This window comes from Ambystoma mexicanum, chromosome 1p (genome assembly GCF_040938575.1).
Source record: "Ambystoma mexicanum isolate Mex_15411 chromosome 1p, UKY_AmexF1_1, whole genome shotgun sequence".
Taxonomy (NCBI): Eukaryota; Metazoa; Chordata; class Amphibia; order Caudata; family Ambystomatidae; genus Ambystoma; species Ambystoma mexicanum.
This window is the reverse complement of record NC_090921.1, coordinates 333,820,279-333,833,869: the sequence shown is the minus strand read 5'-3', so window position 1 is coordinate 333,833,869 and position 13,591 is coordinate 333,820,279.

Here is a 13,591-nt window from a genome sequence, read left to right as displayed (position 1 = left end):
GCAGGTCACAGGGGCAAGGCGGGGCATATGAGCATACACACAGACATACGCATGTATGAATTAACATACCTTCTGCCCCGACCTGATGTTTCCTTCCAGCGCACCAGCTCCCACAAAGCACAAACAGGAACCTGGAAGCAAAGAGCGCTTCCTGTCGTGCACATGTGCGCAAGAGCCAGATTGCTGATGACAAAGTTACCCACCCCATTTGTATGTATGAGGAGGTGCTGCAGCACCTCCTCGCACATAAAAGCATGCAGGTCCTCAGCCATAATCGGCAATGGCCAGCCAAGTTTGGGAAAGCAAAATGCCCTTTGCATGGCTCATTGGATATGCAAGGCTGAACTCGTTTCCCTTTGACAGTTCAAGCCAGCTGAGCAGTGTTCCCTCAGCCTCATAAAACAGCCTCGTGAGTGCTCAGTGTTTACACTGGGCTGACTCCTGCATTCGGGGCGAGGGTGCCTGTGGATAGTCACAATCTCGCCCATTATGGAGTAGACACCACTGGTACACACTGAATGAAAGTATGCACAGGGTCAGTGTGGCTGGAGATTAAATCCGGTTGACTTTGAAGTCATGTGCATAAACTGCACTGTTGGTAATGCAGTGATTTTGAGCACATTAAGGGATCCATACACGCGCCCTACCGTAGAAGGCTACCAGGGTAGCTAAGCAGGTTGAGTGACTGTTGCTAAGATGTTATATATTTAAAACTGGCTGCAAATCATATGGCGTTTTGCAATTCCTTATAAAAAACAAGTACTATAAAATGTGTTCAGCCAAGGGATGGGTTTGGCTGGCAGCGTCTTTATATTCAGGTTATATTCAGGGGTGAGGGTGGGGGAATTTCTGCACCCATAGTGAAAATCAAAAGTTGACACCCATGAACTCTGAGTTTTATTTCCTAAAAACTGCTGTCAGCGTAATAGAAACATTTATTTGTGATTAAGCAGTTTGACAAGCATATAACAACTTAAAAAATATATCATGTGAAAAAAGTGAGGGACACAAAAATCACAGGGTATTTGTGTGGCAGTCCTAAGGAAGTGTGGCCTGCTTTGTTTTCCGTTGCTTGAAGTGGGGCACACTTCATTATGAAAGCCGTCGCCACAAGGGGCTGCAAAGCACAATATCACGGGCCGTATGTTGTACACTCCAGAGGTAGACCAACAAATGCTGCATATAAAGGGGGTTTATGGCTAAGGCTGCATTGCTTTAAGAAATATTGTATTGCTACAAGAGTATCTGTAGTGGCATATCCACTGCGGAGACCTGACTGAAAACTACACAATACATTTGATTTTTACTGTGTCCATTCTGTTAGATCGGACAAGATGTTCAGAAATATTTTACTACTAGCATAGCTAATGAGCGGTTATTGGTTATATCCGATCTATCTGCTTTCTTATGCACTGGTATAAGCAAAGACTGTTTCCAGGGAATAGGCAATTCTCCTGAAATACATATTTAAAAACAAATGATCTTGGAGTATCAATGCCCACATTTGTGATTCTCTTTTGGTTATCATATTCGCCACTCCATCAATACCGGAAGAACGGGAGGGTTTTAATTTACCAATAATATGATTCAATATATAGAGTTTGATTGATAGAAGATAGGTTTTATGTAAGAAGCCCATATATCTTCAGATTTAGCATTGCCATCTCTGTGCTTCCTCAGCAATTGACAAAACTTTTTAGTATCATTAGATTTGAAAACTTTAAGCAATATCTGCCAACGCGCATTCTTTGTGGATTGTTCGTAAGAATGCATCGAATTTGCATGTCTTGTTTCGGTCAATCGTATTGCATTTTACCACATCATCTTTGAATAACCATGGAACAACCACAGGACTATGTACAACTTCCCTTTTCTCCTCTCACAATAATACGCTGAGCTGGTGTTATTCTGCATTTTGAATAGTCTATTACCCGCATGTCAATACTTCTGTCGAACATACCTTCCCATGATATGTTCCCTCCACACCTACCTTCCTAACTAGGTTTGATATGTTATGTTATATGGTGGTTTTATTGAATGTAGAATCGCCTTAGGGTATCTCAGTGCTTTATTACCTTGTTGCAAAACTAAACAAATGAAGTCGCTTGTTCTAGAATAAGATCTGTTCATGATTGATGAAACAGGCCTTCAATGTTTCCGGAACGGTAGGGGATTGGGTTCTCTGTGTAACTCAGTGGGTATGGTAGCCCATTGTCGGTTTGCCTGGACCAGGAAGGTACGGCTGCCCAATCTGTCCTTCCTGTATACAGGCAGGGTTAATCTTCTGTCAGCTGTTAATGTAAAGAATCACGTTGAAATACATGCATTGATTCTCAGGGTCAGAGAGGTTAGTGATGGATATTTGAGGTATTTAAAGATGATACACATGCTTAAAAAAGCAATGCAGGTCTTCACCGGTAACCAGTGTACAGAACACAGTGCTGGAGTAATGTGTTTGAATCACTTGTATTTTAATAGAAATCTTGTGGCAGTTTTCTGCACTCTCTGCAGTCTGCATATCATATAGGTTGGTAAGCCTAAATAAATAGCATTGCTGAAATTAAGACAAGAGATAACCAAAGACTTTGTGACCAGAAACTGATGCGGAAAAGATAGATAAGGAAGACATTTCTTTATTCTCCTCAGTGTGTAATCACAAGATCTTGTTACCACTGATATCTGTGTGTTCAGTGTAAGATTAATACCCAAGATGATGCCCAGAATCTTAGCTTCGGAGCTAGGCATAGGACAATGGCCAAATAAGTTAGGACAACAGAAGGCGGCACATGTATTGATTTTTTAATTTATAACCCGTAGCTCTATTTTGTCAGGATGGATTTTAAAAAGTTTTAAACATCCAGACATTCACTGTCAGCAGACAATTCGTAATTTTCTTTCTGATATGGCATCATTATTCTCCTTAAGGTCTCGCAGAATTTGGGTGTTGTCAGCGTAATTAAAAAATGCCACACCTACTTCTGAAGAACGTTGATCAGAGGTTGGAGATACAAATTAAAAAGAAGGGGGGACAGGGCAGACCCCTTGGGAATGCGATATACTAATGCTGAAAGAGAAGTGAAAAAGGGGGCCTTACTGGGTCTGTTGGATCTGATCACACAAGAAGGATTCAATCCATTTTAGCACTGTCCCCTGAATCCCTAATTTATTTAACCTGGCAACCAATAAACAATGGTCGACGATATCAAATGTTGCTGACAGGTCTAATAAAATTAAGGCTCCAGTTTCATTATTATCAGCCTTATTTCATAGGCGGTCAAGGACTGATATAGACTCTAGTTCCATGCTGCACATTGATCCAAAAAACAGCTCGGCCTTGTTCAATAGTTTGAGAGATTCAAGGAGGCTTTTTAACTGTAGTGTAAATTCTGGATTTTAAAATGTTATGTACTCCACTACTATTATGCTGCATTATAATATCGAGTAGGTACTGCAAACTTCCATGTTTAAACAAGTGTTTCTTGCTTGTGCGAGGCAAAGCTTTTGGCTTTACTGTGCATGTCTTTGCAATGAAGGCTCTTCGCCTAACATGAAGCTATGTTCGCATTCACATCTCTCGCCTCTGACGTGTTTCCCTTTTGGCATATGTAAGCGTGTTTTAGGCTCTCACTTTCCTAAGAAAAGGGGCTTTAATAGACAGAATTCATCATACTTTAAGCATACTCACCTGCTTCATAAATCATAAAAAATGGAGTGTTGCTGTGCCATGGGTTTTGAAGCAAATGGGTTAGTATGATTCCCTAACCTCTTCTTGTCAACCCACCGTTGTTGCAATAAATGCATTAATGTACATCACATCTAATTCTCTTGACAAAACAGAGAGGACATCAAAGGAAGAGAACAGACAGAGGGACTCATTATAACTCAGGCGGTCCGGAAATAACAGTGGCGGTAAACCCGCCGCCACTGTTGTTTCCGGACCGCCTGATCCCGACTCCTGCAGGCGGGAGGTGATGTTCCCGCCAGGTCTGACCTGGCGGGTTTAACACTGCCTGCCTGCAGGCGGCCGAGGAAACATCGGAAGCATTACGAGATGCTGCCGGTGTTTCCATGATCCCCATTCCCATCCAGTCCCATAGGACTCAATGGGAACAGGGATTAACACCATTCCGCCTCCGTGATTCCCGGAAAACCGGGGTTGTAATGCCCCGGTAATTCCGGGAATCACGGAGGCGGAATGGTAATACGAGTCCGGCGGTAACCAGGAGGTTTTACTGCCGCGGTTACCGCCGGACTCGTAATGAGGCCCAGAGTCTATGTAAAATCAAACAAATCTGTATTGGGTTGCACAAGCAGAAGTTAAAAATGGCTTGCCTGGTGGTATCCACCCCAGACCTACAGTATATGTAACCCAAAAACACTAGTATGAATCAAAACAGAAGAACAAAGAATTTGTAATCATTGGTAACATACAAAGGGATAAACACACACCTTATACATTCATGTTCTTTGATCACAAAAAATGTAAGTTTAAATCCGGGTGGTGGTGTAGGAAAGAAGGGGAAGCAAGCGGATAGAGAGGTGGAATGATTAGCAAGGAAAAGGAAATCATGAAGTAGTGATAGCAAAAAAGTGGGGAGGGACAGAGGCGTTCCTGTCCTAACAAAGTACTAAGAACAAATCATCAGGCAGAACACAGTTTGTGCAGCTTGAGATTGGGAAACAAAAAAAAAAAACAACACTTAGTCAATTCCAGTTAAAGTCTGAATAAGAAATGCAAACAAAATAATGGTAGTTCATCTCAGGTATAGCTTCGTTAACCGAGGTCTGCTTCAGACTGTGTCTGAACCTTTGATGGGTGTATTATGCTCCACTAAATGTATCTCGTTATATTGTCCTTCCCGATTACATGTAAGAACGCAGCTGGTATGAAAGACTTGGATAAAGGGGCTTTGTTCCCTGCTTGTAACATTGCTCCAGTAGGATTCTTTGCCCTGTCTAGACCGCCCTTTGCATTGAAATGCATGTGTTCCTTTGGGTATAAGAGAACGATGCTTGGAGGGACGGCTGTGCTTTCTTGTGTCGAAGTCACGTTCTGTCGTTGGTTTGTTTTTGTCCTGCTATTTGCTTTTTAATAATAAATTGTTCACATATCCACCAGAATAGTTCATGGTAATTTTTCCACAACTTAAATGAGCTTTCTCCCTAAGATTCACTTTGTATGTGCAATGTCTTCCACTTTTCTAAAGCAAATGCTACCTCTCAGAGCATATCATTGCCGTTATATGCACCTTTGCTCTTCTCCATGCTAACCCACATATTTGACTATTACGTTGTTCTGTTTTTCCCTGTATCCCTTCTCCCTTTATATCTCACCCTTCACCTTATGTATACTTTCTATATATAGGGACCACCACCATGGCTGAAAACACTCAATTGCACAGCTTCGGAAAAGGCTAAACGTGCCTCACCGTTTCTCTCTTTCTCTCTCTCTCTCTCCTGTTTTCATTCGCCTTTGTGCGCCCCCTCATGTCACTCAAGTATTTCTGTTACACTCACATCCGTATATTTATTTACTTTGTTTGAGATATTCCTTAGAAGTGCTCTTGTAGTATGCTGGTTTCTCCTCCATTGCCTTTACAGCGCCTATGTAGCAAACTTGCCAATTCAATATACTTGCAATCATTCAATGTGCATAGTTATTTACCAATGACATTTTGTATCTGCAACACTCCACACTCCCTGTGCAGTGCTGTGACACCTTGGGGTCTGGGTCATACTGAAACAGCACAAATTATATACAAAGAATAAAGATTGACAAAATTTCACATGATGTTTAGATCTTCTATTTTACAAGCAAGTGCAGCCTACAGGGTACCCACAATCTGCGCTCACAACATGAGTCAATGTGTACTCCGAAGTATGTTTCAGATGACAATGTCAGAAGAAATACCTCAGCCAAGGAGCACTGTTTGCATCATAGTTCTGATGGTCCCTAACATGGTCAATGTCACACACACACTTCCCTGTCAGGAAGCCTAACACTCTTACACCCAATATGGCAAATAATAGCGGGTAAATACATGATAATAGTGGTAGAAATTGTAATTAATTCCATTCAAACATTGTATGTGGATGCTGTAAATTATCTGCAAACAAAATAATTCTTAAGTCATTGTACCTTGTACGAAGGCCTCACTGATGTTGCCCTGTTCGGTGCTCCAATAGAGGGGGCTTTCCTGTTGGTGCTCCGCAACCACAAACCATTGCAGGACATGGCTGCTGTCTGCAGAGAGGGCCAGGGGCTCCCATCGCACAAGGAGGCTGTGGTCATCCACTGAAGAAACCTTCATAGGTAGATGAAAGACTGATCTGGTGGCTGAAAAGGAAATGAAGATGCTTAGGGTGAGAATGGAAGCTTAGAAGCAAAATTAGATTCAACAATATAATGCTCTTTCTGCAAGTCTGAATAAGATTAATGGGTGATTCCTTGACTGTTGCAGCCGGTCAATAAGAAATTGCTACATATTGTTGGAGTAAGAAAGGGGGGACCAGGAGGCTCCAGGTGCCAGGAACGTCAGCTGCTTCACTTTTAAAAAACACCAACCTTGACCCAAATGTCCCCACTAATTATAGGCCCATCACCACTGTCCCATTCCTTCTAAACATTCTGGATCGGGTGGCCTATCTGCAAATACAGAAGCACCTTGAGGATAATAAACTCCTCGGTCTTAGACATTCAAGTTTCAGACCCAGACATGGAACTGAGACAGCCCTCCTAGATCTAAAGATTCAAATGGATGAGGCGAGGGACAAGGGTAATCTATCAATCCTCCTTCTCCTAGACCTATCCGCTGCCTTCGACCTCGTCGACCATCAAATCCTTACTAAACACCTGATCACAGCGGCAGCATTCTCCATGAAAGCCTCCAAGTGGATCAAATCCTTCTTATCCAACAGGACCACCAGAGTCTTCTCCCCAACAGCCTCAGCTGACCCCACTCTGATACTCTGTGACATTCCCCAGGGCTCATGTGTGTTGCCCTCACTTTACAATATATTTAAGAAGCTACTCTTCGACCGCCTGGACAACTTGGGTGTCACCTACAGAAACAGATGACACCCAAGTCCTCATCCCCCTCACTGGCTGCTACGACCGGGACTCCAAACTTCTAAACACCATCTACCTCGAAATTCAGGCCTCGATGGCCACCAACAGTCTTTGCCTCAATGATGACAAGACAGAGCTGATGATCGTGGGTACTCGGGCACGCCTGAACAAACTTGACACCAGCTACTCTTCCTTCGTCATTGATGGCAACACTATAAAGGTTTCCAGTGAAATAAAAATACTGGGGGTCTACCTTGATTCAACCCTCTCTCTCAAAAAACAGGTAAACAGCTTAGCATCCCCCACTTCCCACACCAACAAACTGATCTACAATTGTAAAGCCTACCTTTCCAAAAGCAGCTGCCTAACGCTCGCTAGAGCACTTGCACTATCCAAACTCGATTATTGCAATACACTTTTCCTGGGCTCCTCTGTACATAACCTAAACAAACTCCAGGTACTTCAGAATAACTCTCTGAGAGCAGCCCTCAGCCTTCTCAGATCCTTTCACATCTCCTCTAACAGACAGAACGTCAACTGGTTACCCATCCGTGACAGAATCACACTACGCACCCTGGCCATTATGCAAAAATGCTTAACAAACTCAGCCCCGAAATATCTGGCTGACAAAATCTGCAAGCACCAACCTACTCGCACTACCAGATCTGCTCATTCTCTCTACCTGATAGTACCAAGATTCAGCCTAAAAACAGCGGGAGGAGCCAGCTTCCCAGTACAAGCTGCCAAACGTTGGAACTCCATTCCCACCCCCTTCAAAGAGGACCCTCTTTCCTCACCTTCAAAGCCAACATAAAAATCTGGCTGAGCAGTAAGTCACTCCTTTAATAGTCCTACACCATGCTTACTCACCACTGTCTGTCAAGATTTGGCACATCCTGTGTTTGTCATATCTGTCTCCATGCGTCCTATCTGACCGACCCATCTGTAACCAGGGTCCTTCATTGTTATCATTACGTTGTCTTATAATATGCTTGCACTTACTGTATGTAACCGACAAGTTTCTCAAGAGCCCAGTTACCTCAGGGGTCGGAGCATTATACAAATAATAAACAAATACAAAATACACTGTATGATCCTTGTAAGTGGTAGAAGGGGAAAGCCTCTCACCCCAAACCCTATGGGTAGGTTGAATGTCATTGAGAGTGGAAAACAGTGAACTGCTATCCAAAGCCTCTGGACCTTAGGGATAGACAAGGAAGGCGACCAGGAGATATTAGTAACTCTGGTCTCCTTGAAGTGCCCTGTTCCAGGAACCTTTAAACTCCCAAACTGGAGAGTTGGTAGCAAGTTGACCCGTGCCCAGACTAGATCCCAGACCAGCCACAAACCAGCGTGGGGAGAAGTCAAGCATATCAGTCCAAGTTGACCTGCATGGAAACAGAATCATGGAGGTTGAAACAAGGGGATACCTCAGAGACTTCCACACCTCCAAAGATCCAGACAGGCCAGGACAGCCACCTTCCCCACTACCTCAACCTCCAACAAAGACCTGCTCTCTTACTTTCAATATAACCCCCACTTCTAGGTCCTGGAAATAACAGGTAATATACACCAAGCACCAGTCAAAGATGAAGGAAAGCAACCTGTAGCAATTGCCACACACCCTAATCACACCTCCACTCATTGAGGTAGGACAACACAGTGTGAAACTTGAGACACCTAATTATCAGCAGGGCCTGCACATGAGGAAGACCGATTTAAAGCCACACTGAAAAAACACATTTCAAAATCACAAGAGAGCAAGGAATAGAGAGGTCTCAGAAATTCTAAATTCTCTCTATTGAACCCATTAACTGCAAAGAAAGCAGCAAAAAGGGATGAGAGGGAAACATGATGCTCGACAAGCAAATGTTCAAAGATTATGGCAGGCTTTCAAGATGGCTACTCACTGTTTTAAAACCCTCCTTGTGAGTTTTGAACTACAAAGCCTCACTCGAAATCAAGTCACTGCAGAGTACCACACAAGCAACCATACCAGGGCACAAGCATCTTTATATGGTGAGAAGAGCACCCTGTTCCTTGTAGAGCAAAGGAATTCAGGAAGTGACCGACTCAGGGAGAACCATGGGCCTGTACGTTACCTGCTTCGTCTTCTGCTGGGATCACTAGCTTTGTGGCAGGAGACTGTCCAATGGCATTGTAGGCCATCAGGAAGATAGTGTGCTCCTCCGTGGAGAGCGAGACCGTGCACCTGTACGACGTCCCAGTGCACTCTGGGACTAAGCTCTTTTCCCGCCCCTTCATCTGGGAATAGAGCCTGTATCCAAGGATCTTCCCGTTGGCTTCAGGTCGTTGAAGAGGCTGAAAGATTAGGCAAGAAAGAGTAATAAAATAAAAATATAGAGTGAGCATGAAAGAAACGAGGAGAAAAAGAATGTATGAAAGGGATAAAAAAGTACTAAAGTGTAAAGAGAAAGTGACAAATGCATTGAAAAGAGAAACTGAATTAAGAAATAAATAACAGAGCTAGGACTGTATTGAGAAAATGAGAGTGAGAGTATATTGAGTTCAAACTGTGAGCACATTTAGATGGATTTTAGTAATTAGGCAATTGATGAACTCCCTTGCATTAAATGGTTTTGAAACCTACCCCCTGACGCCATGGTGGTATGGAGCCTCAGGGGATCTAGAACATTCTAACAAGCTGCCGAGTGAGGGACCTGAATCAGTGCAGCACTCTGAAATGGTGAGGTATCTTGAAGGTGGGCAACGCTGTGAGACTCCCAGTGCAAAAACCCTTAAGTGGTGAGACTCCCTAAGGCTCTCCAGCACTATGAAGCGGCTCGGCTCCCTAAAACTGGGTAGCACCGTGAAGTGCTGAAACTCTCTCAAGCTGTGCAGCTGAAGCAGCGGAGAGCTTTACAATCATAGTAAGAAGAACATGGTAAGGGAGGACGAGACACCATGGAGTGGGGGAGCTATCAGGGGAGGGGGCCAGCAGGCAGTTTGATAGCAAGGGACATGCAAGCAATCAAGGGAGGAAACAGTGGGGAACAAGAACACCCAGTCTCAGGTAGGGGAGTGGGAGTGGAAGGTGGGTGGACCTAGAAGTTGCTTACTCTTCAGAGCTGTCTGTTGGGCAAGTGTTTCTATGTATAGGTTGCTGTGCGTTTTGATGACTCGTCAAGTGAGTGGCTGTGAAAGGGAGCAGAGAAGAAATGACAATTCCTATATTCATTACATAAGTTCCACTCTTCCTCACTACACCCCTGAATTAGTTGTGTTATATAAGCACCACATCACAAAAGCGAATACTCAAAGAAATAGAGGGCAGTTTGGAGGGGAAAAGAGCTTAGTCCCAGAGTGCACTGGGACGTCATACAGGTGCACCGTCTCGCTCTCCACGGAGGAGCACACTATCTTTGTGCTGGGATGAGAGGACAGAATACATAGGGCCATGGACGAAGCTGTCAGAAGCTCCTTGTGAGAAGGCAACTGTGAGAAGGCAGTGTCAGAGATTGTATCTGAACCCAGAATACCAATGAGGTGAGCACGAGCTTGCAAATAAGCGTACAGTAAAGACAAGTGTGGAGAACGTGGAGCAAGAGTGAGGGACTGTCCCTGTTAGGGAGAATTCTCAGAAATGTACTAATTCCCTCATACCTTATACCTTAGAGACCCCTAGCTCTTTTTGCTGGACTTTAGGACTTTTCATTATATACTGGAAAGAGTGAGACATTTTTTTCCACTCTCTCATGTATATTTCTTTAATTTGAACACAGTGGGGGTCATTACGAAGGCGACGGTAAAGGGTTAACGATGCCAGTAAGGAGGCCGGTGCCATTAACCCCTTACCGCCACATTACGAGGTCCCTTAGCGGGTCCCACTAAGGCCGGCTGGTAAAACCAGCCATCCTTAGCGGGAGCTGCTAAGGGACCAGTGAGCTAATAACAGGATAACGAGCCTGTTATTAACGGGCCCGTTATTAGCTCCCTCCCCATTCCCATTGAGCCCTATGGGGGCTAGAATGGGAATGGAGAAGGGTATTTTGAATGGAGACTTACCCGGTCCTCGAAGGTTGGAATGACCCAGTAAGTCCCCATTCTAAGAACCCGGACCCCGACACATAATAACACCATGGCTACCTCCAAACTCGTAATGACCCCCAGTGTTTCTTGTGGTTTTGGAGTTTGACAAACTCCATAGGCATCATCTTTTTACATGTACAGTGGCACAGGGAAGCCTTTCAGATTTTCCAAAGGTTTAAACACCTTCTCTTGGTGAAACTACTGTTTCCAAGATCAGTGAAGTGAAATTGACTTTACTTACATTTATAACTTTCTAGACCCAGCACACACTTACAATAGGGTGGTGGAGGGGAAACTTAGCATCCCCTTTGTCTAGTTTCTCATGTAACATTTTCTACAATTATTGGTTGGTGACAGCGGTTTAATTTTTCATACCATTCTGTGTTTCTACCGTGGGCTTTAATTGCAGCTGCAGTAAAGCACCCATGGGGGCCAATTTTGTCAAAATGGCCCGGTCTTTTTTTGCCTTTTCTTGTTGGAAAGTTCCTTCTTGAGAATTACTCTGCGCGCAAAACCAGGTTTGGTACCTCTGTTAATTTTGTCTTTGGCAGGGTTCACGGCTGAAGCTCGCCTCTGGATCTTGCGTGTCTGGCAAGGCAGAAAGCGAGCAAGGTGCCCGAAACTCCCTGTGCTTAGTCTTTGTGGTTACAGGAATGTAACCAAAGGTGATTGGCTGGGCTGCGATTGAATGGGAGAAACCTGCATAAAAGGTGATGTCTTTTAGACAGAAGGCAGAGTCTACCACTGGACAAAGAAATCCGAAAGAAAGACTTGCTGCAACTCCTGGACCGTTGGTTTTCCCAGTGAAGCCCTGCTCCAGTGCTGAAGCTCTGAATTTGCCTCTAATAGAGAAGCCCTGCAAAGGAAGACTTCTCCCCTTGGGTCGGTGGGACCAATCGACCCCAAGACAAACTCATCTGGATATACTCTCTGAGCTGGCTGTATTTCCATTGCTACTGCAGGAACCGAGTACCAGGCAGAGGAACACCAGAATCAAGCGTATTGTTTTTAAGTTGGACTCGAGCTCCAGGAAGATCCTCCGGACTCCCTCGAAGCAGGACTAACCAATCGTGAGCCACCTCAACACAGTGCTGGACCTCAGAAGCGAGGAAAGCACAAAAGGTATCCACGAACCGCAGTGGTGCTATTCACGAGAACCTGAAATCGCGAAGTGATCTGAAGTTTTCCCATTGCTGCCACCGAGCTTCGATTCATAGTGCAGGATTCCCCAGACGTCCTCCCTCTTGTCTCCATGACTGAGGCGCAGGAACAACAGGATCAGCCATACTACAACAGGAACAGAAGCAGGCTGGGACCAATTTCTTCAGACCTAAGGTACTGTAAACTAAGGGGTACTTACCGCTTGTTGTGTAGCATTGCTAGCCATCAGTTGAGGCTTGTCTCTGTAACCTTTTGCAAAGTTGCTTGCAGTTTTGCCCATCACAAGCCCCCAGCTTGTGGCCCAACAGTGATTTCTTTTTCAACAAAACTCTCTATAACATTGTGCAAGACTTGTTACTTACCTTCAAGAAGAACTCCAGCTCCCCTAGACTTTGCTCAATTGACATTGGCTGTCCTGGCTCCCTGCAGACTCTTGTAACCTCTGACTTTGTGTTTTGATCTGTCCCTCCAAAAAGTCACAAATTCTTAACTTGTGTAGCTTGGAAAGGGTTCATCTAAATTGCATTTGGGGATTTAAAAGTGCTTACCTGTTTGAGAAACTTGGTAACCATTGTTTTCTACCTTAACCTTTTCCTTTTGACACCAAACTCAGTATTGCTCTAAATGTACCAGTGATATATCAATGTCCACAGTGTCCTGGTTATTTAAGTCACCTCAGGGTGTAGGAAGAATCTGTGTGCCATCCCAAATGGGTATCTACTGATTTGTTGAAACTGAGAGTGTGTATTTTTGAAGTATGTTTAAGTATTACATATTTGCTCCCTTCTAAAGAAGGCTTATTAAAACTGACTTTTAAATTAATAAATCATTGTTTGATCAAGAAACCTTGAGTGTAAGCGTTATTTGGATACTTGTCACTGTGAAACTCTGTGTTGCAAAACTAAAGCTCACATTGACCCCTCTTGAGATAAGCCTGGCTGCACAGTCACTTTACCAACGTGTGTAGTACAGACGTATACCAAAAGTTGGGTTACCTATTGCCAAGAGGACCAGGCTGGTGCAGTCTCTCACAGGGTACTGAATACAATATTGCCTAACAGTCCCCCTTGTGGCTAGAACACAGAAGAGGTGGGTGTCAGAAACAGCCCTGAACACACCACCAGCGAAAGATGACACTGAGAGTGGGGAGAAGGCAAGCATTGGTAGAGAACTTGATGAGGTAGGACTCGAGGACAGAAGAGAGCTGAGAATCTGAATGAGAACAGAAGGAACATAATGAGGGAGAACCTGTAGAAGACATATTTTGTGGGACTTGGCGGCGCTGACAAACCCAAGTGAAATAGAGAAGAA